The sequence below is a fragment of the Chiloscyllium plagiosum genome, unplaced genomic scaffold (genome assembly GCF_037043375.1).
Source record: "Chiloscyllium plagiosum isolate Xiang-an unplaced genomic scaffold, Cpla_swu_hap1 HiC_scaffold_22, whole genome shotgun sequence".
NCBI lineage: Eukaryota > Metazoa > Chordata > Chondrichthyes > Orectolobiformes > Hemiscylliidae > Chiloscyllium > Chiloscyllium plagiosum.
The window spans coordinates 69,409,215-69,433,844 of record NW_028270160.1 but is presented as its reverse complement, the minus strand read 5'-3'; the positions used below and the strand labels follow the sequence as shown (position 1 = coordinate 69,433,844).

At 46.5% G+C, this 24,630-nt stretch overlaps 1 pseudogene; it reads right to left on the bottom strand.

Annotated features, from left to right (window-relative positions):
* Positions 1-295: 295 nt before the first annotated feature.
* Positions 296-15,365, bottom strand: LOC148146036 (beta-1,3-galactosyl-O-glycosyl-glycoprotein beta-1,6-N-acetylglucosaminyltransferase 3-like; annotated as a pseudogene).
* Between the last annotated feature and the right edge of the window lie 9,265 nt (positions 15,366-24,630).

Below are 24,630 nucleotides of genomic sequence, written 5' to 3'. Positions count from 1 at the left end.
GCACCACACATTTGACTCTCACAGTAACTAATGTTACAGTGCTAAGTCTCACAGTGCCCAGTGTTACAGTGGATAGTATTAAGGTATCCAATCTCCACAGTGCCCAACACTATAGTGCCCAGCCTCACACTGTCTAGTGTTACAGTGGCCATGTTACAGCATGCAGTCTCACTGTGCCTGGCCTCCACAGCAGCCAGTGTTATAGTATACAGTCTCACAGTGCCCAGTTTGACAGTGCCCAGTCTCTCAGTGTTTCCGATGTCTCACCCACCACCCCTACCACCATCACTGAGGTTTAATCTGTCCCAACCTCCAACCCAGCCCCAGTTTTACCAAGTGTCCTGTTTCGGAGATATTCCTCCATGCACTGTACTGCCGTGTTGTCCATGTTGGGGTCAAACTTATTTGCAAAAAAATATCTCTGACGGACCACCCACTGTAGATCTCCTGCCCCATACACACAAACCAAGTGGCGATACCTTCCCGTGCAGGGAGGGTATAGGGCACCCCTCTCAACATCACCAGCCTCAAAGGACCACTTTCTGCCCGGCCAAGTGTCCTGGTGGCTCCTTGGGTGTATGGGATGGAGCCGGGTACATTGGGTATTCTGTGCAGGGTAGCCCACACATGCTCGTCCGGGCTGTAGGTGTCCTCTGACCACTTGAGGAAGGCCTGGATCTCGGCACTGTCAAACACATGGCCGACAAACTCTCTGGAGGCCATGAAGTAGGCGCTGCCCACGAAGATGGAGGTGCTGATGTTCGGCTGATCTTTCAGTTGCGCCGTCAAGACGACTTGGTCGAGGGTATCATGGTGGTATTGCCAACGTTTCTAAAAGGCAAGCACAAGAGAGAGTGAGAGAGACGAGAAAGTAGAAATGATAGCTTTTCAACTTCGCCTATGGCTTTTTCCCTCCCCAACTCCTCTGCACTCTCCTCGCCCCCAGCTCCAGCAAGATCCATGCACACTCCTTCTCTCAGTTACTCACCTTACAGTGGAGAACAAGGCCATTCAGCCCCTCAGGCCTTTCTCACTCCTATTGCCTATTGCCAGTCACCTGCCTATTTCCCCATATCCCTGCCTCCTAAACCATCTCCCAATGCTCATTCGCTGAGCAAACATAAAACTCATCCTCAAACACTCCCAGTGCATCTGGCTCCAAAAATATACTTCAAGCTGTGCCCTCTGGTCATAAAGGTTGAGAGCACCAGAAAAATAAATCCTTCAGCCCATCGTGTCTGCACTGGCAAAACAGGCTCCTTGCTACTCCAGTCTCATTTTCCAGCACTGGGAACATTGCCTTTCATGCCTCACCAGTGCAATGGAGACACTTTCCTGTGGTCATCAACTCCTGGAATGGGACTTGAACACAGAGCTTTTGCCTTAGAGAGAAGAACATGGTGTGCAGGGATATAGTTCTTTGAAAGTTGCATTGCAGATAGACAGGATGGTGAAGTAGGTATTTGATACCTTTACCTTCATTGGTCAGTGCATTGAGTATAGGAGTTGGGATGTAATGTTGCAGCTGTAACAGAGATGGATAGAGCTCTGAAAGATAGTGGAATCAAGGGTTATGGGGATAAGGCAGGAACAGGATACTGATTGTGGATGATTAGCCATGATCATAATGAATGGTGGTGCTGGCTCGAAGGGCCGAATGGCCTACTCCTGCACCTATTGTCTATAAGTAGGAGTATCTTTGACTATCTCTGATCTGCCTTTGCCATTACCAAGTGTGATCTATTGTCTGTCGAGGACATTGGTGAGGCCAATTTTAAAATACTGCATACACTTCTGGTCACCCTTCGAAAGAAAGGATGTTGTTAAACTTGAGAGGGTGCAGAAAAGATTTACCAGGATGTTGCCGAGATTGGAGGGTTTGAGCTACAGTAAGAGGTTGAATAGGCTGGGGCTATTTTCCCTGGAGTGTCGGATGCTGAGGGGTATCCTTACAGAAGTTCATAAAATCTGGAGGAGCATGGATAGATGTTGAAATGATCAGCCGGATGATAGTACACTTCACACAGCTTCCTTTATCACATACATGCAATAAGACTCAACCAGCCGGGTCAAAGCCCACCCTTGCCTGGAGAGTCTGAAACAGGCAGTTGCAATCATACTTTTACACACAAATCGGCGTTCCCCTTTCACGAATTACATTTTGATTCCCAAGCCTTAGCAACACAACTGATCAATCAGATCCTGATCTAGGTATATGACGTTTAGCATTAGATCATTGACCTTAGACTTCTACAATACCTGTTGAGTGTTGTTTCGGTCTTCCTGCCTTCTCACTTAACTGGAGCCAGTTTCAGTAAGCTAGCTCGCTTGCATACATGCTTGGCTGCACTTTTCTGTTGCTGCTCAGAATTGTTTAGCTGACCTCCTTTTCTGTTCTTGCCCCATTTTGATTCCTTCCACGTCGGCTGTATAGCTAAAGGTCTTTTCCCAAGGATAGGGGAGTCCAAAACTAGAAGCATAGGTTTAAGGTGAGAGGGGAAAGACCTGAGGGGTTACGTTTTCACACAGTGGGTGATGTGTGCCTGGAATGAGCTACCAAGAGGTGGTGGAGGCGGCTGGTACAATGACAATATTTAAAGGGCGTCTAGATGTGAACATTAATAGGAATAGGTGAGAGAGATATGTGCCAAAGGCTGGCAAATGGGACTAGGTCAGATTGGGATGACTGGTCAGTGCAGACAGGTTGAACTGAAGGGTCTGTTCCATACTGTATGATGTTATGACTCCATGCTCTCTGGTTATTGAGGTTTAGAGCACCAAAATAATAAGTTGCCCTTCAGCCCATCGTGTCTGCACTGGTCAAAAAGACAAGCTCCGAGCTATTCTCATCCTATTTTGCAGCACTTGGCCCATACTCTTGAGTGTCTCACAATAGCAATGAAGACACCTTCCTATGGTCATCAGCTCCTGGAGTAGGACTTGAATCCAAAGCTCCTCCCTCAGAGTGAAGGACACCACACATTAGATTCTCTACAGTATGGAAACAGGCCATTTGGCCCAACAAGTCCACACCAATCCTCTGAAGAGCAACCCATCCACACCCATTACCCTACCCGATATTTACCCCTGACTAATGCACCCGAACACTATGGGCAATTTAGTACGACAAATCTACCTGGCCTGCACATCTTTGTGGATTGTGGCAGGAAAACAGAGCACCCGGAGGAAACCCACGCAGACATGGGGAGAATGTGCAAACTCCACACAGACAGTCGCCCAAGTCTGGAATCGAACCCAGGTCTTTGGTGCTGTGAGGCAACAGTGCTAACCACTGAGCCACTGTGCCACCCCTTCCACAAGACACAAGACACTTTATTTACATTGTGTCAAAAGATATCTTTTATCCTCGGTCCTTGTGGTATCATGCATGGGAGATATGGATCCTTGAGGAGAAAGTGAGGACTGCAGATGCTGGAGATCAGAGCTGAAAATGTGTTGCTGGAAAAGCGCAGCAGGTCAGGCAGCATCCAAGGAACAGGAGAATCGACGTTTCGGGCATGAGCCCTTCTTCAGGAACATCGAAACATCGATTCTCCTGTTCTTGGATGCTGCCTGACCTGCTGCGCTTTTCCAGCAACACATTTTCAGATATGGATCCTTGGTTACCAAGGAAAGGATAGATTATCGATGGTATGCAGGAATGTGGATGGTGGAACAGGATCAAACGGGCCAATGGTCTACTCTTGTTCCTTGTATGTATGGGAGCAGATCTTTTTTTTTCATTCAACTTACATCGGAACTTGCCATCATCTCATACAAATGTAGTTTAGGCTTCATTTGCGTTTCAATTCCTCAGATCTCCCTACCAGGCCTTTAACCCAAAATCTTTCATCTGCATTCCATTGCACTTGTACAATCGGTGAACAGTGAAGTATATTTCCTTGTCTTCATTAGCGAGTGCTCACCCTGTACCCATTGAATAAACCTTACCCCAATCTCCTTTGTTCCAATGGGAGCATCGTTGACCTTTCCAACTGAGCCATCCAACTTAAACCCTGGCACCATTCTGCGAAATCTCCTCCCTGTCCTGAGGGCCCTCACATCGTTTTAGTCACCGGAAATGATCACAACAATCCAACTGTGGCTAAACAATTCGACATGCAGCATAACTCAACCATTTATTGGCATCAATGCCTCTATTTATGAAGCCTTCTGCTTTTCTACCCTCTTATGGCCTCCCCCATCTTCTAATGTTGATGAATGTTTATCGCCAGATCCCTCTAATCCTTCGCACTCTTTACGATTGTGCCATTACATTTCTATTACCTCTCCACATCCTTCTCCCAAAACATATCACCTTACACTCTTCTGTATTCCCCTCTGACCTGATGCCGTCTGTTCATTGTGGTGACTCTGGACAATTCACATCATCCTCACCATTTGCCAATCCTCCAGGTTTATCATTGCCCTGAATATGGGCATTTTGCCACATACTCCAAGATTGATATCACTGACATATTGAATAAAAGCAGTCGTCTATTTAGGGCTGAGATGCGGAAACATTTAACTTACAGGATAGTGAAGTTATGGAATTCTGTACCACAGAAAGCTGTGGAATTTGAGTCATTGAATATATCCAAGAATGCGATTAACAAATATTTAGGTTTCAAAAGCATCAAAGGCATAGGGAGAAAGTGGTAGTATGGCATTGAGATAGAGGGTTAGCCAGGATCATATAGTATGGTGGGCCTCATGGAGGGCCAAATAATCTTCTCCTGCTCCGGGTCTTGATGTTTATATGTCCCAGCTGTGTGGATCATTCCCATCTACCAACCTACCAACCTCTCGTTCAAAACAAGATCCATGAATCAGGGCTTGTATTGTCAATTTTGTTGTCCAGCCGTTTTTATCTAGTGCCTAGTGAAACACTTCATTGAATCCAGTTCAGACAACATTCTCTGCATTCAAATTCTCACATCAATGCATGATACGAGGTTGGAGACTTACTTTTTGAAAACCTGCACTGGCTTCGCTTCATTACTTTGATCTAAGGCAGGTTGGTGCGAATTGCAGCCATAATACCAGCATGAATGACAAGTGCATGATATAAAGTAAACTAGGATCTATGCGGTGTGAGCCTTGGAGACACAGGTTCAAGTCGCTTCTGCTCCAGAGTTGTGCAATAATGTCTTTGAACAGGTTCATCAGTAAATGTAAGACCATTAACAAGTCGGGACAGGAGTCGGCCATTTGGTCCCTCAAGCCAGCTTCACTAGGATCGTGGCTGATTCAACATTCCTCAAGTCCATGTTCTTGCCCTATCCCCGTAACGCTTAATTCCCCAACTGAACAAGAATCTATCCATCTGAGCCTTAAATATATACAAGGACAGCTCTCTGTGGCAAGGAATTCCAAAGATTCACAACCTTCTGAGAGAAGAAATTCCACCTCATCTCAGTCCTAAACTGGTGCCCCTTTATTCTGAGACAATACCCCCCTGGTCCTGGACTCTCCCATGAGGAGAAACATCCTTTCAGCATTTATCCAGTCAAGCCCCTTAATCCTGTCCATTTCAATGAGGTTACCTCTCATTCTTCTAAACTCCAGTGAGTAGAATCCTGTTTAGCCCTTTGTTTTTAAGACAATCCCTCCATAATGGGGGCAATCCCACTGAACATTTTCTCTTAACTTCCTCCAATGAAACAACATGTATTCTTAAATAAGGTGACCAGAAGTGCTCACAGTACTCCGGATGTGCTCTCACAAGCACCTTGCACAGTTGCAGTAAGACCTCCTGACTTTTATACTCCAACCCCCCTTCAAATAAGGGCAAACATTCCACTTCAGTTCTGAAGAAAGGTCACCAGACTCAAAACATTGACTCTGTTTTCTCTCCAGGAATGCTACCCGACCTGCTGAGTCTCTCCAGAAATTTCTGTTTTCATCGAATATTCCATTAGTCTTCCCAATTACCTGCTGCCCCTGTGTGCAATCTTTCCATGTTTCATTCACTAGTTGCCCCAAGTCCCTTTGTGTTGCAGCTTTCTGAAGCTTTCTCCATTTAAAGAATATTCTATTCTTTTGATTTCCCTTCCAAATGAACAACTTCACATTTTCCCACATTGCACTCCATTTGCCAACATTTTTGCCAACTTAACCTATCAATATCTGTCTGTAAAGCACATAAGACAACATTTTTTACTGTAACTCGATTATACATGACAGTAATATATCAGCAAGGTTTGAGAAGGTTTGTAGCTCAGGTTGGGGTTCTAGATGTAGCTTTGCTCGCTGAGCCGGAAGGTTCACTGAAGATGTTGCCTGGTATGGTGACAAAACATCTGAAAATGAACCTTCCAGCTCAACGAGCAAACCTACATCCAGAGTAATATTTCAACTCAACCTCAGAGTACAACGGGATCTTGATCAGATGGGCTAATAGGCCGAGAAGTGTCAGATGGAGTTTAATGTCGATAAATGTGAGGTGCTCCATTTTGGTTTGGCAAATCAGGGCAGGAATAATACACTTCATGGTAAAGTCTGGGGAGTGATGATGAAACAAGAGATCTTGGAATGCAGATTCATAGTTTCTTGAAAATGGAGTCGCAGATAGACAGAGTAGTGAAGAAGGTGTTTGCCACGCTTGTCATTATTGGTCAGTGCATTGTGTGTAGGAGTTGGGAGGTCATGCTGTGGCTGAACAGGACATTGGTTTGGCAATTTCTGGAATACAGCATGCAATTCTGGTCTTCCTGCTATAGGAAGGATGTTGTGAAACTTGAAAAGGTTCAGAAAAGATTTACAAGGATGTTGCCAGAGTTGAGTGTGGAAATGCAGGAAATTGGTACTCGATGTGGAATAATTACAGACATGATGGGCTGAAGGGCATCCTTCTGCAAGAATTCTTTAATTCTGTGACTGGCGCAGAGGGAGATTAACTTCAAGGTTCATGTTATCAGGAGGGACACCAAAGCCCTTTCCTTAGCTGAGAGGTCAGAAAACTCTCTACTCTTTTCATGAACTAAGGCATAACCTGTCTCCACCAATATCATAGCAAAAGTCAGCCATTCGTCCCTTCAAGTCTGCTCCACCATTCAAGGTCACTGCTCTTCTGGTTGCAATTTCAATTCCACATTTCTATCGGTTGCCCCGGGGTCCTTATCTTTTTTTAAAAAAAGGTCACCTTGCTCACCCTTTCATAACTTCATCAACTCAGCCTTCACAACTTCGTACAGAAGAGATTTACACAGTGCAACAACCCTCTCAGGGGAAAATAATTCTGCAAGGCATTGGTGAGGTCACTTTTGGAGTGATCGCCCTGCTGTTGGAAGGGTGTTGTTAAACTGCAAAGGATGCAGAATAGATTTACAAAGATGTTGCCAGGACTGCAGGGTTTTAGTTATAAGGAGAGGCTAGATAGGTAGGACTTTTCTCACCGGAGTATTGGAGGGTGAAGGGTGACCATATAGAGGTTTATAAAATTGTGGGGGAAATCAATAAAAGTGAATAGCCCCAGGATGGGGGAGGCCAAACCCAGAGGGCATAGGTTTAAGGTGAGACCTGAGGGTGGTGCAAATACGGAGCAAGTTGCCAAAAACAATTGTTGTAGTGGGTACAATTACAAGATTTAACAGGTGACATAAATAGGACAAGTTTAGAGGGATATGGACCAAATACAGGATAATGAGACTAGTTCCAATTAGGATACCTGGTTGGCATGGATGAGTTGGACGAAAGGGTATGTTTCGGTGCTGTAGGACTCTGACGATATGTTATTCTACAGAACATCTTGTCAAACCTACAAGAGAAAGCAATGTCCCATCAACCACCTTATCATGTCCCCTCAGAGAAATTTATACATTTCAAAAAGATCTCTCAGATTTCCAAACTTAAATGTGTAAAAGCCAATTTGTTCAACCTTCCTTCATAAGATAAACCCTTCATCCCAGGAAAAAGGCAGTTGAAACTTCCTGTCAATGTAATTATTTTATGTTTTAAATGAGAGAAAAATGTACAGACTGATTCTGATGTGGTCTCATCAAGGCCTTGTATGGCACTCTCTCCACCCCTCAGGCCTGGAAATGGGCTCTACATTTTGAAGAAAAATGTCTGTACTAATGGACTCTGGACTAGAAAGGACTCTGTTTGTTGGTAATTAACTGTCATATAGTTTGTTGGGCTTATCACCTGCACTGTCTTGCATGTCCCTGGGTCCGGCAGGTCTTACTGTGAGCTGGGAGGCTCATGGGTCCTCCTGAAAGCTGTCACCCCGAGAGCCGGCGAGTGGGTAGGCCATCCTGTGAACCTGAAGGTTGGTAGGCTGTCCCGAAAGCCGGATAGTGGGTAGGCCACCCTGATGACAGTCTCCCCGAGAGCTAGATGGTGGGTAGACCGTTCTGAGCACTGTCATCCTGAAAAGGGGTAATTGGGACGGGCTGTCCTAGAGGTGGTCGAAAGCTGTGTCAGAGCAGCCGAGAGCCAGAAAGCGCGTAGGGGCGGGCTAAGATCCAGAAGGCTTGTGGGCTGCCCTGCACGCTGTCATCCCAGGGAAGGGGACAGGCTGTCCTAGAGGTGGCCGAAAGGTGTGCCAGGATAGGCCACTGGCCAGATCGGGGTGGGTGAGAGCCCAATGGTACGTAGGGGCAGACCGAGAGCTAGAAGGTGTGCAGCCATCCTCAGCGCTGTCACCCCAGGTGGGTACTGGGGCGGACAGTCCTAGAGGTGGTCGAAAGGTGTGTCAGGGCGGACCGAGAGCCGGAAGGCGCGTAGGGGCGGGCTGCCTTAGAGTGGTCGGAAGGTGGGAGGGACGGGGGCTTGCTGGGTCTGTATTGTCTGCACTTTTTAATGTAACTGGATTGTCTTAAGCATAAATATCATTGTTGCTGTCTTTTCATATTTGAAACTGGGATTTGTGGTTTGTCCTCAATTCCCTGTAAACTGGTTGAACAGTAGGGCTTGAGGCCTAGCTTTGCTGCTCCTCTCCCTTGTAAAATTGCTGTTGTATACAGCTGTAAATGTTAACTGTTGTGCTGTAACCTCTTTTTTGTACTTGTTTAATAAAATTAAAAAAAACAGGGGAATGCTCCTCTCCCTTGTAAAATTGCTATCTCTTGTATACAGTTGTAAATGTTAACTGTTTTTGTAAACTATTTTGTAACTGTTTAATAAAATTTATAAACAGGAGATTCAGCGGTCTTCTCAATTTTGGGGACTGACTCTGTGCTGGCTGGGTCACAGTCAGTGTGTTACTGTTGGTTTCTGCTTGTTTTTTGTGTGGGGGAAACCTGATTCATGAACTGGCTGAATTATTTAGCCAGTTTGTTAACTGGCATTCCTTTAGGGAGGACTGATTGTTAAACTCCTGATGTACATAATGTGTTTCAGGTGTAACTCAGTTCTCATTAGGTGATTGTTGTTTCACTGACTGGTTACAGTCTGTGTGTTATTCTTTTCTTCACTTTTGAGAAAAGGACAATGTTAATATTGTGGTAGGGCTTAGCCCTTGGACTCTAGTTTTCTTTGTTTTTTGTATGTGCCCTCACTGTTTTTGGTGTTTGGACTGAGCCCTTGTGGAAGACATACATTTTACCAGAGGAGCTGTTACTGTGGGGAGGCCTAGCCCTGAGACTGGGCCTCTGAAGATTGACCATCTGTGTGTGTGCTGGGAGGTGAGCACTTGCTGTATCCTGGAGTTTGGGAGAAGACCTTCCCTTCAGGAGTGGACCAAAACCCCTGTGAGTTAACCACCTTTACAATGTACTGTGTTCCTGTGAGTGGGCCTGGCTCTCCAAGGATGTGCCAGGACTCCTTGGGGACTGAACACCTGTGTGCTGTGGGGTGTGCATTTGCTGTCTTTGGGAGTGGACTCTGCCCTTGGTTGTAGACCCTGTTTTTAGCAGTGGACTCTATTTCTGACAAACAGTGGACTCTGTTTGTTCACAATTAACTCTATTGTGTTTCGTGTTGAGCTTATCACCTGCACTGTCTTGTGTGTTCCTGGGTCTGGCAGGCCTTACTGTGAGCTGGGACATTCATGGGTCGTCCTGAAAGCTGTCACCCCGAGAACCAGAGGGAGGGTACGCCACCCTGATGCCAGTTGCCCCTAGAGCCAGTAAGTGGGTAGGACATTCTGAGCGCTGTCGTCCTGAGAAGGGGTAATCTGGATGGGCTGTCCTAGAGGTGGTCGGAAGGTGTCTCAGAGCAGCCAAGAGCCAGAAGGCGCATAGGGGCGGGCTGAGATCCGGAAGGCTTGTGGGCTACCCTGCACGCTGTTGTCCCTGGGAAGGGGACGGGCTGTCCTAGAGGTGCCGGAAGGTGTGTCGGGATAGTCCACTGGCCGGACGGTGCATTGGGGTGATGAGAGCCCAGTGGTAAGGAGGGGCGGACCGAGAGCCAGAAGGTACGCAGGGGCGGGCTGCCTTAGAGCGGCTGGAAGGCGGGAGGGATTGGGGTGGGGGTGGGGGGGGAGACTTGCTGGCTTTTTGAGGGTCTGTATTGTATGCGCTGTTTCTTACATAAGTGGACTGTCTCATATGTATGAATGTCATTGTTACTGTTTGTAATGATTGAAACTGGGATTTGAGGTTTGTCCTCATTTCCCTGAAAACCCCGGTTGAATGTCAGGGTTTGGGGCTTGGCTTTGTCATTCCCCTCCCTTGTAAAATTGCTGTTTCTCTGTATACAGCTATAAATGTAATCGTTTGTATAAACTGTGAATTGTTTAATAAAATATAAATAAACAGGACTGTCTGTTTCCTTTCTTCCTGGTGATGGAATATAAATTGTGAGGAGCAATTATAAATGTTGTCTGCGAAAATCACAAAGCTGAATCATGAAAGAGGAAGGGGAGTGTAGGTTAAGCTAGATATGCTTGTACAAACAGTTATAAACATCTGTTTCCCGCTTCTGCAAAAAGAAAAACCACAATCAAGAGGTCATAAGGCTCAGTGTGGACGAAGAATGAGAGGAAATGTTGCTTTAGCAAGCAAGGAAGCAGATGGCAGTGAAGGAGGATATATGCTAACAATAGACCACAGAGGGATATGGTGAAATGGCCAAGCAAAACCTGTACTGTTACGCACAAGGCCAGATAAGGCAAGAGATAAACAAGAGGAATGGGCACTGGGTTTAGAGTAGTGGGAGGAGGGAAAGAGAAATGTAATTGTATCAAGGTTTTGTACTGTGCACCTACCTTGTAGACACCACTCTTGCAAGAGGACATCAGATGATACTGCTGCTGCAGATCTTGTCTTGGACTGAAATTATTGAAGTGAGTAGGTTCTATTTCCCACACTTGTTATTAAATTAAGATTTACACACTTGTTTTTCACTGCATCTGACACCTACACACATGACATGGGTACTTGGGAAAAATAAGCATGACTGCTGTCGGGTGGTAGTGGAAGAAAAATAAACAGGCATGTCAAGAGATCTGCTCACTGAGAGCTGGCTCTAGGGAAGCTGGATCAGCATATGAAGGACTCTTCAATCCTCTTGAGGAGAGGAGACTGACTTCAAAACAGCCTCAGTGTGTCTTATGTGCTGCTGTTGGTGTCTTCCTACTGAGGAGTTTATTTTTAATTTATTTTTCATAGTTTGTTGTGATTGTTTTCTGGGGTTTCTTTCTGCTTATTTCTGTTAATTTGAAGGTGTGCTCAGCTGCACAGGCAGCTACTACCACCACTGCTGCTACAGTCTGGTCCAGCTCCTGCTACTGAAGCCTAGGCCTCGCCTGCACACCTGCTGCTGCTGCCTGGGCCTACCTACACCTGGGGACGACTTCGACTGCTACTCCTGAGGCTGCTTCTGAAAAAAAAATAAACAGGACGATCAGATGTTCTGTTCACTCTGAGCTGGCTCTGAGGAAGCTGGATCTGTGTCAAGGACTCCATGTGTAAACAAAAGGGTGAGTTGGTGGCTGGATAATGGCCTCTGTGAAGTTATTCCTGATGTTGGGGTTTCCTGCTCCTCGAATGCTGCCTGTCCTGCTATGCTCTTCCAACACTGTTCTAATTTTGACTGTAATCTCCAGCATCTGCAGTACCCACTTATAGTCATAGAGATGTTCAGCATGGAAACAGATCCTTCGGTCTGACCAGATATCCCGACCCAATCCAGTTCCACCTGCCAATACCCGGCCCATATCCCTCCAAACCCTTCCTATTCATATACCCATCCAAATGCCTCTTAAATGTTGCAATTGTACCAGCCTCCACCACATCCTCTGGCAGCTTATTCCATACACGTACCATACTCTCCATGAAAATGTTGCTCCTCAGGTCTCTTTTATATCTTTTCCCTCTCATCCGAAACCTATGCCCTCTAGTTCTGGACTCCCTGACCCCAGGGAAAAGACTTTGTCAATTTATCCTATCCATACCCCTCATAATTTTGTAAACCAGTATAAGGTCACCCCTCAGCCTCCGACACTCCAGGGAAAACAGCCTCAGCCTGTTCAGCCTCTCCCTATAGCTCAAATCCTCCAACCCTGGCAACATCCTTGTAAATCATTTTGGAATCCTTTCAAGTTTCACAACATCTTTCCAATAGGAAGGAGACCAGAATTGCACGCAATATTACAACAGTGGCCTAACCAATGTCCTGTACAGTCGCAACATGACCTCCCAACTCCTGTACTCCATAGTCTGATCAATAAAGGAGCATATACCAAACACTGCCTTCACTATCCTATTTACCTGCGACTCCGCTTTCAAGGATGTATGAACCTGCACTCCAAGGTCTCTTTGTTCAGCAACACTCCCGAGGACCTTACCATTAAGTGTATAAGTCCTGCTACGATTTGCTTTCCCAAAATGCAGCACCTCGCATTTATCTGAATTAAACTCCATCTGCCACTTTGCAGCCCATTGGCCCAGATCTTGTTGTAATCTGAGGTAACCCTCTTCGCTGTCCACTTTAATTTTGGTGTCAGCTGTCAACTTACTACCTGTACCTCTTTTGCTCGCATCCAAACCGACTAATCGTGGACATCTACTACAAACCCACCAACTCCCACAGCTACCTGGAATACACCTCCTCCCACCCTGCCCCTGTCAAAACACTATCCCTTATTCCCAATTTCTCTGCCTCTGCTGCAACTGTTCCCAGGAGGACCAATTCCACCACAGAACATCCCAGATGGTGTCCTAGCATAAAAACTACAATTTCCTCTCCCACATGGTTGACAATGCCCTCCAGTGCATCTGCTCCATTTCCTGGACCTTCACCCTTGAACCACACCCCTCCCAATGCAACAGGGACAGAACCCCTTGGTCCTCACCTTCTACCCCACCAACATCCGGATACATTGCATTATCCTCTGCCACTTACAAACAGACCGCACCATGAGGGACATATTTCCCTCTGCACTCCATCTGCATTTCAGAGACCATTCCCTCTGCAACTCCCTTGTCAGATCCACATACCCCACCAACCCACCCTCCCCTCCTGGCACCTTCCCTGGCCTCTGAAAAGTGCAAAACTTGCACCCACACCTCCGTCCAAGGCTCCAAAGGATCCTTCCACATCTGACAAATATACTTGTACCTCCACCAATGTCATCTACTGCATCCATTGCACCCAAGGTGGTGTCCTCTACATCGGGGAGACAGAACTCTTACTTGCAGATTGTTTCAGAGAACACCAACCAACCCCACCACCCCGTGGCTGAACACTTTAACTCCCCCTCCCACCAAGGGAATGCAGGTCCAGGGCCTCCTCCATCACCAAACCCTTACCAGCTGATGCCTGGATATTCCACCTTGGAACCCTGCAACCAGGCGGATCAATGTCGATTTCACTAGTTTCATCATTTCCCCACCCCAACTTATCGCAGTCCCCAGCCTCCAACTCAGCACCACCCTCCTGACTGGTCCATCTTCCTTCCCACCTGTCCACTCGACCTTCCACACCCCCCACCCCCAAATACCTTCATCTATCACATTCCCAGCTCCCTTCCACCCCCAGCCCCACACCCATCCCACTTATCTCTCAGCCCCCTGGTCCACAAGCCTCATTCCTGATGAAGGGCTTATGTCCGAAACATTGATTCTTCAGATGCTGCCTGACCCGCTGTGCTTTTCCAGTGCCACACTCTTGTCTCTGATCTCCAGCATCTGTAGTCCTCACTTTCTCCTACACTCTTAACCTACCTCCATTCCTGTATACTCTCGTAATCAGTTTATATCCCTCCTTATCCCAGGTCCAGCCCTCTCTTTCTACCCCATCCCTTTCACCTGACCATCTTCCCTTTCGCCCATCTGCTCCACCCCACCCACTGACCAATCACAGCCACCTCCTCCCTGCATCCACCAATCGCCATCCCACCCACCTTTCCCCAGCCCCACACCCCCATTTATTCTGCAGCCCCTTCCTCTCCCCGGGTTCTGATGAATGTTTCCGACCTGAAATGTCAATTGCTCTTCTATTCTGTTTGCAGCTCAGCTCTCCAACTCCTCTTTTTTCCTTTGTACATTCTGAACCTCCCTCCATGCAATTGAACTGTTTTAACAACCCTTTCTCTCTTTGTACAGGCAGGAGTGAAGGACTGGAGGGGAGAGAGAGAGAGAGATGATGGAGGGAGGGAGGATGGAAAACACTTGGATGAAGAGAGGCCCAGCAGACAGGAAGGCGGTTACCTTTTTGAACCCTGATGCAGGATCCGACTCAATCACGTTGGAGCCGTTCAGAGCTCTGAGGCTGCGGACTATGTCCCGGTCGGTCTTCAGGGGGAAGTCTTGGCCACACACATTGATGAAGTACCTCCAGGGGACAGGGCTCTCCAGCAGCTCCTTCATGCAGTTGAGATCCGTCTGAACTCTGCTCCAGCCAGCATAGGTGACCAACTCCAGCTTGGCTGCGACAAAGACATTGTGGAAACACGAAGCGATGGCCCGAACGGCCGCATGAAATTGACTCGGGGATTTGCGGTCCACGTGGATACAGTAGACATTCTGTGGGGCGAAAATGCTCCGCAGAAGCCTCTCGAACATCTCAATGCTCTGGTGGATGACCATGGAGTAAGCCAAGGGGAAGTGTTCCTCCTCAGGGCTCAGGGGGACAGTGATATACTTGCGGGCCCTCACAAACGATCTGCAATTTCGGGTCATGTTCAGATAATCTCCCTCAGTGACGGCTTGGTGCTTGAGGGAGACAGTAATGGAGTTGAGGAGGGTCCTTTCCACCTCCTGCCTGTCCCCCTGGATGATCTGCCAGCAGATGGAGTTCTCCTCGACCAGCAGAAGGTGTTCCTGCATTGGACTGGCGCCTGGTTTCACCAGCCTGAGGGTCAGCCGGCTCCCTCCTCTCTGGACCAGCAGCCATTGGCACAACAAGACCACACTGAGCGCACACAGCGCTGATCTGAGGCACGACCAGCGGGTCCAACGCTGGCTCAGCTTGGGCATAGCACTTTCCAGGGGACAGTGTCCCCAGCCTATAGGCGATAGGCAAATGCAGAATGGATGCTCTCTGTGCTGGGCAGCACTGCCTCCACCAGGCTGTGGGGAAGGGGTGACTGCAATTTGCTGGAGAGGTCGCAGCAGTCAGTCCCCTCCTTGTTAGACTCTTGTCTTCCTTTTCCCCCAAGATTCAACGAATGACTCGACTTTCACTCCCTCTCCCCCCGGAACTGCTCTCCCTCTGGAATTCCTCTCCCACTTTAACACCTCTCCCTCTCTCTGTGACCCCTTTGTAACCCCTCTCCCTCTAATAACCCCTATCCCTTTGTAATCCCTCTCCTCCACTAACTCATCCCTCTCCCTCAGTAACTCCTCTCTCCCTCTGTAACTTCACTCTCTCGTTCCTCTCTCTGTAACTTCTCTCTCTCTCACTCACACACACACACACACACACATTAACTCCTCTCTCTCTTTCTCTGTCCCTCAGTAACTCCTCTCTTCTCTCTCTCGGTAATTCCTCTCTCTCACTCACACTCACACTCACACTCACACACACTGACGTCTCTCTCTCTTTCTCTGTCCCTCAGTAACTCCTCTCCTCCCTCTCTCGGTAATTCTCTCTCTCGGTAACTCCTCTCCCTCTCTCTGTCTCTCTCAGTAACTCCTCCCGCCCTCCTCTGGATGAAACCCAGCCAATGTTCCGTTGTTTCTCTCTCGGAGTCCGGGCTCCTCTCGCTCCTGTCTGCCTGCCTGGTTACAGCCGTTTCCTTCACCGGTCTCTGCTTCTCTCCGGCCGTTCCTGGACCGATGTTGCCGGGTGAAGTAAATGAGAGGATCGCGATGGTGTGCAGTCTGGATCAGAGAACCTATTACCAGAGAGAACACAGAGCCAGCCAAGCCCAATAACCCACGCCCCAGCCTGAGGTGAGATGCTCTTTCAACAATGTGGGTGGGGTAACCCTTGGATAAAGAGAGGACCAGGAGACGGGAAGGTGGTTCCCTGTTTGTACTGTGACTCTTAACTGCCCTCTGGGCTATTAGGGATGGCCAATAAACACTGGCCTGGCCAACAGTGCCCCCATCCCATGAATTTATTTGAAAAAAAAGTGACAATAGTAAGTCAAATTAAATCAAACTTCACCACTCGTCATCTCTCTCTCTCTCTGATGCGAAATTGGAATTATGGTGATTTGACCGTTCATAATAAAGCTGTGAATCTGAGCACAGCAAGTTGATATGAATCAAAAAAAAAACCCTGGCCGAGAGTGACTCAGAGGTTAGCATTGCTAGAGCACAGTGCCAGGGGACCAGAGTTTGATTCCAGCCTTGGGTGGCTGTGTGGAGTTTTGCATGTTGTCTGCTTGGGTACCCTTCGGGTGCTCTGATGTCAAAGATGTTCTAGTAAGGTGGATTGGCCATGCTGAATTGCCCATAATGTCCAGGGATGTGCGGGCGGTGTGGGTTAGCACGCACACGCACACACGCACACCTCAATCTAATGCAACATCCTGGTAGATCTCCTTTGCCCCCCCTCCAGTACAATCACATCCTTCCTATAATGCGGTGCCCAGAACTGCACACAGTATTCCAGCTGTGGTCTCACCAAAATCCTGTAAAGCTCCAACATGACACCTCCCTGCTCATGTATTCAGTGGCTTTGACCCTTCTTAATTCCCTTACCTGTCTATCCTGCCGCCTTCACGGATGGCTGGACACACAAACCAGGATCCGTCTAATCTTCTGTGCTTGCCAGGGTCCTCCTATTTAACGTGTACTCCCTTGCCATGTTAGTCCTCCGGAAATGCATGTCACAGAAATTTGGGCATTCAGTAGCACAGAATGGAGAAAAACAAACAAATGACTGGCTCAAGAGCTGGCATCTTTTAAACACTGTAACTGTGCCCACATACATTACTTCGTCTGGAAGTTTATTCCATCACAAACCACTCTGGGGAAAAAAGAGTTGCTCCTCAATCTTTAAATCTTTTTCCTCTGATCTTACAAACATGGCCCTGAGTCTGAACTCCCCCACACTAGGGAAAAGACCCTTGTCATTCACCTTATCAATCACTGTCATGATTTTATAAACCTCAACAAGGTCACCCCTCAATTTCCTATGCTGCAGTGAAAAACACGTACAGTTCTGATCACCACCCAACCAGAAGGATGTGGATCCTTTAGAGAGGGGACAGAAAATGTTTACCAGGACGTTGCCTGGAATGGGGGATTTTACCTGTGAAGAAAGATTGGATAGATTGGGTTTGTTTCCACTAGAATGCAGGAGGTTGAGGGGGCGACCTTATAGAAGTTTATAAGATTGTGAATGGCATGGATACCGTGGAAAGTATGAGGCCTTTTCTCAGGGTGGAAGAGTCAGTTACTCGGGGACACAGGTTCAAGGTGGAGGGGTCAGGGGGGTGTTTAAAAGAGATATGTGAGGCATGTTTATCATGGAAAGGGTGGTGAGTTCATGGAACACACTGCCAGAACAAACAATGGAAGCAGACACAATTGTAGCTTTCAAGAAGCATCCAGCAGCAGGCATGAATAGGAAGGGAACAAGGGAATACGGATCCTGTAAGTGAAGACAATTTTAATATGGAAGGCAAAATGTGTCAGTGCAGGCTTGGATGGTTGAAGGGCCTGTTCCTGTGCTGTAATGTTCTTTGTAAAATGTCCCCAGCCTCTCCAGTCTATTTTTATATCTCAAACCCTGCACTCCTGGCAACATCCTGGTAAATCTTTTCTGAACCGTCTCCAGTTTAATAATATCCTTCCTACAGCAGCGTGAGCAGAACAGGACACAGTCTTCCAGAACTGGTCTTACCAACTTCCTGTCCAACCTCAGCACACCATCCCAACTCCAATATTCAGAGAGCTGAACAATGAAGGTCATCACTCTCCAGCAGGCATTGTTTCACCCTGACTCCCCTTGGAACTGTCCACATCTCGCTGGGACACTGATGTGAAACAACTTGGCTCTTTGACTGATTCGACCAAGTCTCATTTCCTACTGTTCCTGTGTATCCCTCAGAACAGGAATGTAATATGCATTCCCATGGCAACATCACGATGACATACTTGTTTGTGGATTCACATGAAGTGGGCATCACTGACTGGGACAGCCTTGTTACCCATCCCCCTAATCTCTACGGCATAAATGATAAGGAACTCTCCTCTTTAACTCCACTGTCCTTGTGTTTTAAGAACCCTGACCACAAATGTAAAGTCACATGGGAGAGAGTTCCAGGATTCTGTCCCAGAAAAACTGAAGGAAGGATGGTTAATTTCAAAGTTGGGATTAAGGGTGAAGTGGAGAGTAACTGCAGAAGGAGTAGTGTTGCGTCATATTGCTGGCCTTGTCTTCAAGGTGATATTGATGTTGGGATTACAAGGTGTGGTTGAGGGACCCTTCCTGAATTACTCTAGTAAATCCACAACAGGTATAACATTGTTTCCAGGAAAAAATGGACAGGCTTCATCAGAGAAAGGAAATGCAAATTGCTCAAAGTCTTATGAGATGATAACATGGAGGGCCCAAGCAGCTGAAGCCCGTGGAGTGATGGAATTAGGGAATGGTCAAGAGGCTGGAATCGCAGGAGGGCTGACATCATGGAGTGATAATGAGCATTGATGTTACAGCTAAGAGAGGGTTATTGGGACTGGAGGAGGTTTCAGAGATAGGGTGGGGTGTAGGGGGTGGAGGAGGTTCTAGAGATAGAGAAGGTGTCAGGGCTGAATGAGGTTACAGAGATAGGGAGGAGTGTACTGGGTGGAGGGGGTTATAGAGATGTACAATGCAGAAACAGTCCCATCAATCCAACTTGTCCATGCCTACCAGTTCTCCTAACCTAATCTTGACTCAATTGCCCGCACTTGGCCCATATCCCTCTGCACCTTTCCTCGTCATATACCAATCCAGATGCCCTTTAAATGCTGTAATTGTACCAGCCTCCACCACTTCCTCTGGCAGCTCATTCCATACATGCACCACTCCTCAGCCCATTGGCCCATCTCATCAAGATCCTGTTGTACTCTGAGGTAACCTTCTTTGCCATCCACTACACCTCTAGTTTTGGTGTCATCTGCAAACTTACTAACTGTATCCCCTATGTTCACATCCAAATCATTATATAAATGATGAAAAGCAGTGGACCCAGCACCGATCCTTGTGGCACACCACTGTCACAGGCCTTGAGTCTGAAAAGCAACTCTCCGCCACCGCCCTGTCTTTTACCTCAAAGTCAGTTCTGTATCCAAATGGCTAGTTCTGCTTGTACTCCATGAGATCTAACCTTGCTAACCAGTCTACCATGGGAATCCTTGTCGAGCGCCTTACTGAAGTCCACATAGATTGCATCTACCGCTCTGCCCTCATCAATCCTCTTTGTTACTTCTCTGAACAAACTCAGTCAAGTTAGTGAGACATGATTTCCCACACACAAAGCCATGTTGACTATTCCTAATCAGACCTTGCCTTTCCAAATACATATAAATCCTGTCCGTCAGGATTCCCCCTAACACTTTACCCGCCATCAATGTCAGGCTTACTGGTCTATAGCTTCTCTCAGCTTTAAAGCATCACCTTTTCATTCTGAGGCTATGTCCTCTGGTTCTAGTCTCTCCTACTCGTGGAAACACCTTTCCATATCCAGCCTACCACGGGGCCTCAGTATTCTGTAAGTTTCAATCAGATCTCCCTCACTCTTCTGAACTCCATTGAGTCCAGACCCAGATCCTCAGCCACTCCTCATGTGACAAATCTTTCATCCCTGGGATCATTCTTATAAAATGCCTCAGGAATGCTCTTAACTTACTATTGTGAGAGATGACATTACACTGAATTACATATTTTGACTGCAGGCTATAAAACCACCGAACTTTAGCAGCAAGCTATGTTAGTGTCCCTTTCTCACTGACTGCTGCTATCTCCTCAACAGTTTGAAGGGTCTATGATGTGTAGATACTAGACAGTACAAAATGAGCATACACATCTCTCTGTAATGAGAACAACCCATGGTCGACTCAGACTATGTGGACTTTACCTTTACCTTCACCAAACATACATTAATATGATTAAGAAAACATTTACTCAGCAACAGGAATGTTGGATGATTACAAAAATAACTTGGTCCACATATATTTTGCCTGAACCATGGTTGCTACCATATCACCAAAAACAATTATACATGAGGAAGTCTAAACCCAGTTTATTCATCCTAGACCTGTGTTGCAATTCAGTGCTTTCTGTTTTCTTGTCTTTGACAGTGCATTACCCTATAATGTAGGTATGTCTGCTCTCATGTATGTTGACCCTGTTCAATGTCCTTATATTTATCTTCATCTTCACTCTCAGAAGATTACTGCTGATCCCCTATTTCCTCTGCCGACAGTCCACACCCTGTTTGTCAACTGCACTTGAGAAAGGCATAGTGCACCATTTCTGATCTATACTGCAATGCCCCACTGGAGCTTCCAACTCATCTTGAAGTGGTTGAGTTATGATTGTTCAACTATGGCCCTGGTGGAAGCATGGGCAGTGTTGTATCTTCATTTTCCCGTTGCCTCAGCACTAGCACCTTGATAACATTCATAGACCCTTATTTCAAGGAGATTGGAGTGTAAGAGTAGGGAAGACTTACTGCAACTGACAAAGGTACTGGTGAGACCACATAGAGTCATACAACATGGAAACAGACCGTCCGTTCCAACAAAGCCTTGCCGAACATTATCCCAAACTAAACTAGTTCCACCTGCCTGCTCCTGGCCTATAGCCCTCCAACCCTTTCCCACTCATGTACTTATCCAAATGTCTTTTAAACCTTATAATTGTACCCACATCCTCCCTTTTCTCAGGAAGTTCATTCCTCTGTTTGTTTTTGTAGCCTTCCCAATCTTCTGATTTCCCAGTGTTTTTGGCCACTTTATAGGCTCTCTCTTTTTCTTTGATAGATTTCCTGACTTCCTTTGTCAGCCATGGCTGTCTAATCCCTCCCCGAATAATCTTTCTCTTCTTGGGGATGAACCTCTGTACAGTGTCCTCAATTTTACCCACAAACTCCTGCCATTTTTGCTCTACTGTCTTCACTGCTAGGCTCTGCTTCCAGTCTATTTTAGTCAGTTCCTCTCTCATGCCCTCATAATTACCTTTATTTAACTGTAACACCATTACATCCAATTTTGCCTTCTCTCTTTCAAACTGCAGACTGAACTCTACCATATTATGATCGCTGCTTCCTAAGTGTTCCCTTACTTTAACATTTTTTATAAAGTCTGGTTCATTACATAGCACTAGGTCCAGAATAGCCTGCTCCCTTATGGGCTCCATGACAAGCTGTTCCAAAAAGCCATCCTGTAAGCATTCCATGAATTCCCTTTCTTTGGATCCACTTGCAACATTATTTACCCAGTCCACCTGCATATTGAAGTCTCCCATGATCACTGTGACCTTGCCTTTCTGACATGGCTTCTCTATTTCCCGGTACATGTTGCGCCCCTGGTCCTGACCACTGTTAGGAGGTCTGTACATAACTCCCATTATGGTTTTTTTGCCTTTGTGGTTCCTCAATTCCACTCACACAGACTCCACATCATCCGACACTGTCATTCAGCACCATAGATTTAATTTTGTTCTTAACTAACAAGGCAACCCCGCCCCCTCTGCCCACCTCCCTGTCTTTTCGATAAGTTGAAAACCCTTGGATGTTTAACTGCCAGTCCTGACCCCCCTGTAACCACGTCTCTGTGATGCCTATCACATCATAATCATTCACGATGATCTGTGCCATTAGTTCGTCTGCTTTGTTATGAATGCTACGAGCATTCAGGTAAAGTGCCTTAGTGTTAACTTTCTTATCATCAGAGATATTGGAAGTCATAAGATGTCCTAAGTTATCCTTCCTTTTTGCTGCATTCGCAGTTTGTCTCAAGTTTAAATCTGCCTGCACATATGCTATCCTGCTGCTTATCTTTCCATTTAACTTCATACTCCCTGTCGCTTTCACTTTCCCTCCCCCCCCAACTCAGAAGTTTAAAGTCCTACTGTCCACCCTATTTATCCTCCTCACTAGAACATTGGTACCTGATCGGTTCAGGTGGAGACCGTCCCAACGGTACAGATCCCCCCTGTTCTAAAACTGATGCCAAGGCCCCATGAAGTGGAATCCCTCTTTCCCACACCAATCCCTCAGCCACGTGTTTACTTCCCTAATTTTCTTATCCCTATGCCAATTGGCACGTGGCTCGGGCAGTAATCCGGAGATCATGACCCTTGAAGACCTGTATTTCAATTTCCTTCCTAGTGCTCGATAATCCCCAAACAGGTCCTCCACCCTAGCTTTGCCTATGTTGTTGGTCCCAACGTGGACCACAACAACTGGATCCTCCCCCTCCCGCTCCAATATCCTTTCAAGCCTGTCAGAGATGTCCCGAGCCCTGGCACCGGGTAGGCAACACACCATGCGAGACTCCTGATCCAGCTTGCATAGGATACTATCTGTCCCCCTAATTATAGAATCCCCTATAACAACTACTTGTCTTTTTGCTCCCCCCTCTTGAATGGCCTTCTGCACCATGGTGCTGTGGTCAGCTGGCTCATCCTGTCCAGAGCCCTTTTCCTCATCCGTACAGGGTGCAAGAATCCCATACCTGTTGGACAAGGTCAAGAGTTAAAGCCCAGCTACCAAGCCAAATCAAGCTACAATTGAAAATAATGCATTTCCTTTGGCTCAGAACAAGGCAAACAAACAAAATAAATTGATTGCAAGAATGTTTGATCATTGAGGTTAGTCTGCCCTTCCCTCTGAACATAATAAAACTGCAATGAACAATGCACCTGTTTCTAGAGTTTGTTTTATTTCAACAATAAATACTTTGTACAGTGAGCAATAAAATCTTGCTGAGGACACAGGACAGTGAATATTTTCTCTGTGCTGACATTTGAAACACAGATGGAAGTGATATGGGATATTTTGGAACTATCATGGTCCCTGGATCACTAAACATTAGATATGTGAGTAAGATACATATGGAAATCCTGATGATATGACTTGCACGTTTCAAATTGCCATGACCCTCTGTTGACCCCTCTCCCTGACCATCAAGGACATCCAAGGCTTAACTCCCAGCTCCCCTGTGTACCAGCTCCCCAGCCTGTGATATCTTACCTTGGTTTATTTAGACATTTCAAAGAAATCCTCTGCCTTCTGCAGCGAGTTTCAGTCACAGATATTGCAAAGTCCTTGTTCGTTTCCTGGTAGCTGTTGCTAAATCTAGGCTTCAACCACCTCTTGGGTAACTAAACTCCTGATAGCATCATCACACACAGAGTCCCCTTTCCCATCTATCAATCTGTTCCTTTGTCCATGTGATTACTATCCAAACCCACACATTACCTTCTGAATACTCAGTGACCGAGTGAGTAAGCTAACCTCCAGATCCAGTCCCACAAACCTCCAGACCCTCTGAACCCTGTCAGCTGAAACTACAAACATACATCATGGATCATCCGATTTCAGCCCCACCCCTTACCCTCCCCTTATCTGACCTGTCAAACACCTTGACTGTTAGAACCATCCTCCAAACCAGAACTGACCAGAAAACACCACCACCCACAGATTCTAAATACTCCCACCAACTGGACTCTGCAATTCAACCTCAACCATCCAGCTTTTGCCCCCAAACAGACACAATTACCCCCATTGAAATGCATTGACACAATAGAGTCAGGCCTGAATATACAGCCCCTTTTCCCAACGATCTGGATACACTCAAGGCAGAATGACCAGCTCATCCTTGTACCAGCTCAGCAATCTGCATTATCCAATCTTTGTTTATTTAACCATTTCAAAGTCATCGTCTGAAATGTGAAGGAAGGATGAGACTCAGGAAACACATAGATTTGACAACAATCTTCTGTGAAGATTGCAGCTCTGTATCAGCTGAGCGACAGAATTCCATGATTATGTGCGATGAATCTGTCACAGTCACATTCCATCAAGTTGCTCTGGAGAGTTTCAGAGATCAGAACTCCGGGTTGGGGACAAAATTGTCACATTCGATGGATTTCCAAACAGAATTCTTAAGACCAAAGTTTGGTTTCTGGTCACTGGATTCAAAACGTTAACTCTGATTTCTCTTCACAGATGCTGCCAGACCTGCTGAGCTTTTCCAGCAATTTCTGTTTTTGTTTCTGATTTCCAGTATCTGCAGTTCCTTCCATTTTATTTGATTATCAAGGGCCTGAATGCTCAGCATTTGTCCAATATAAAAT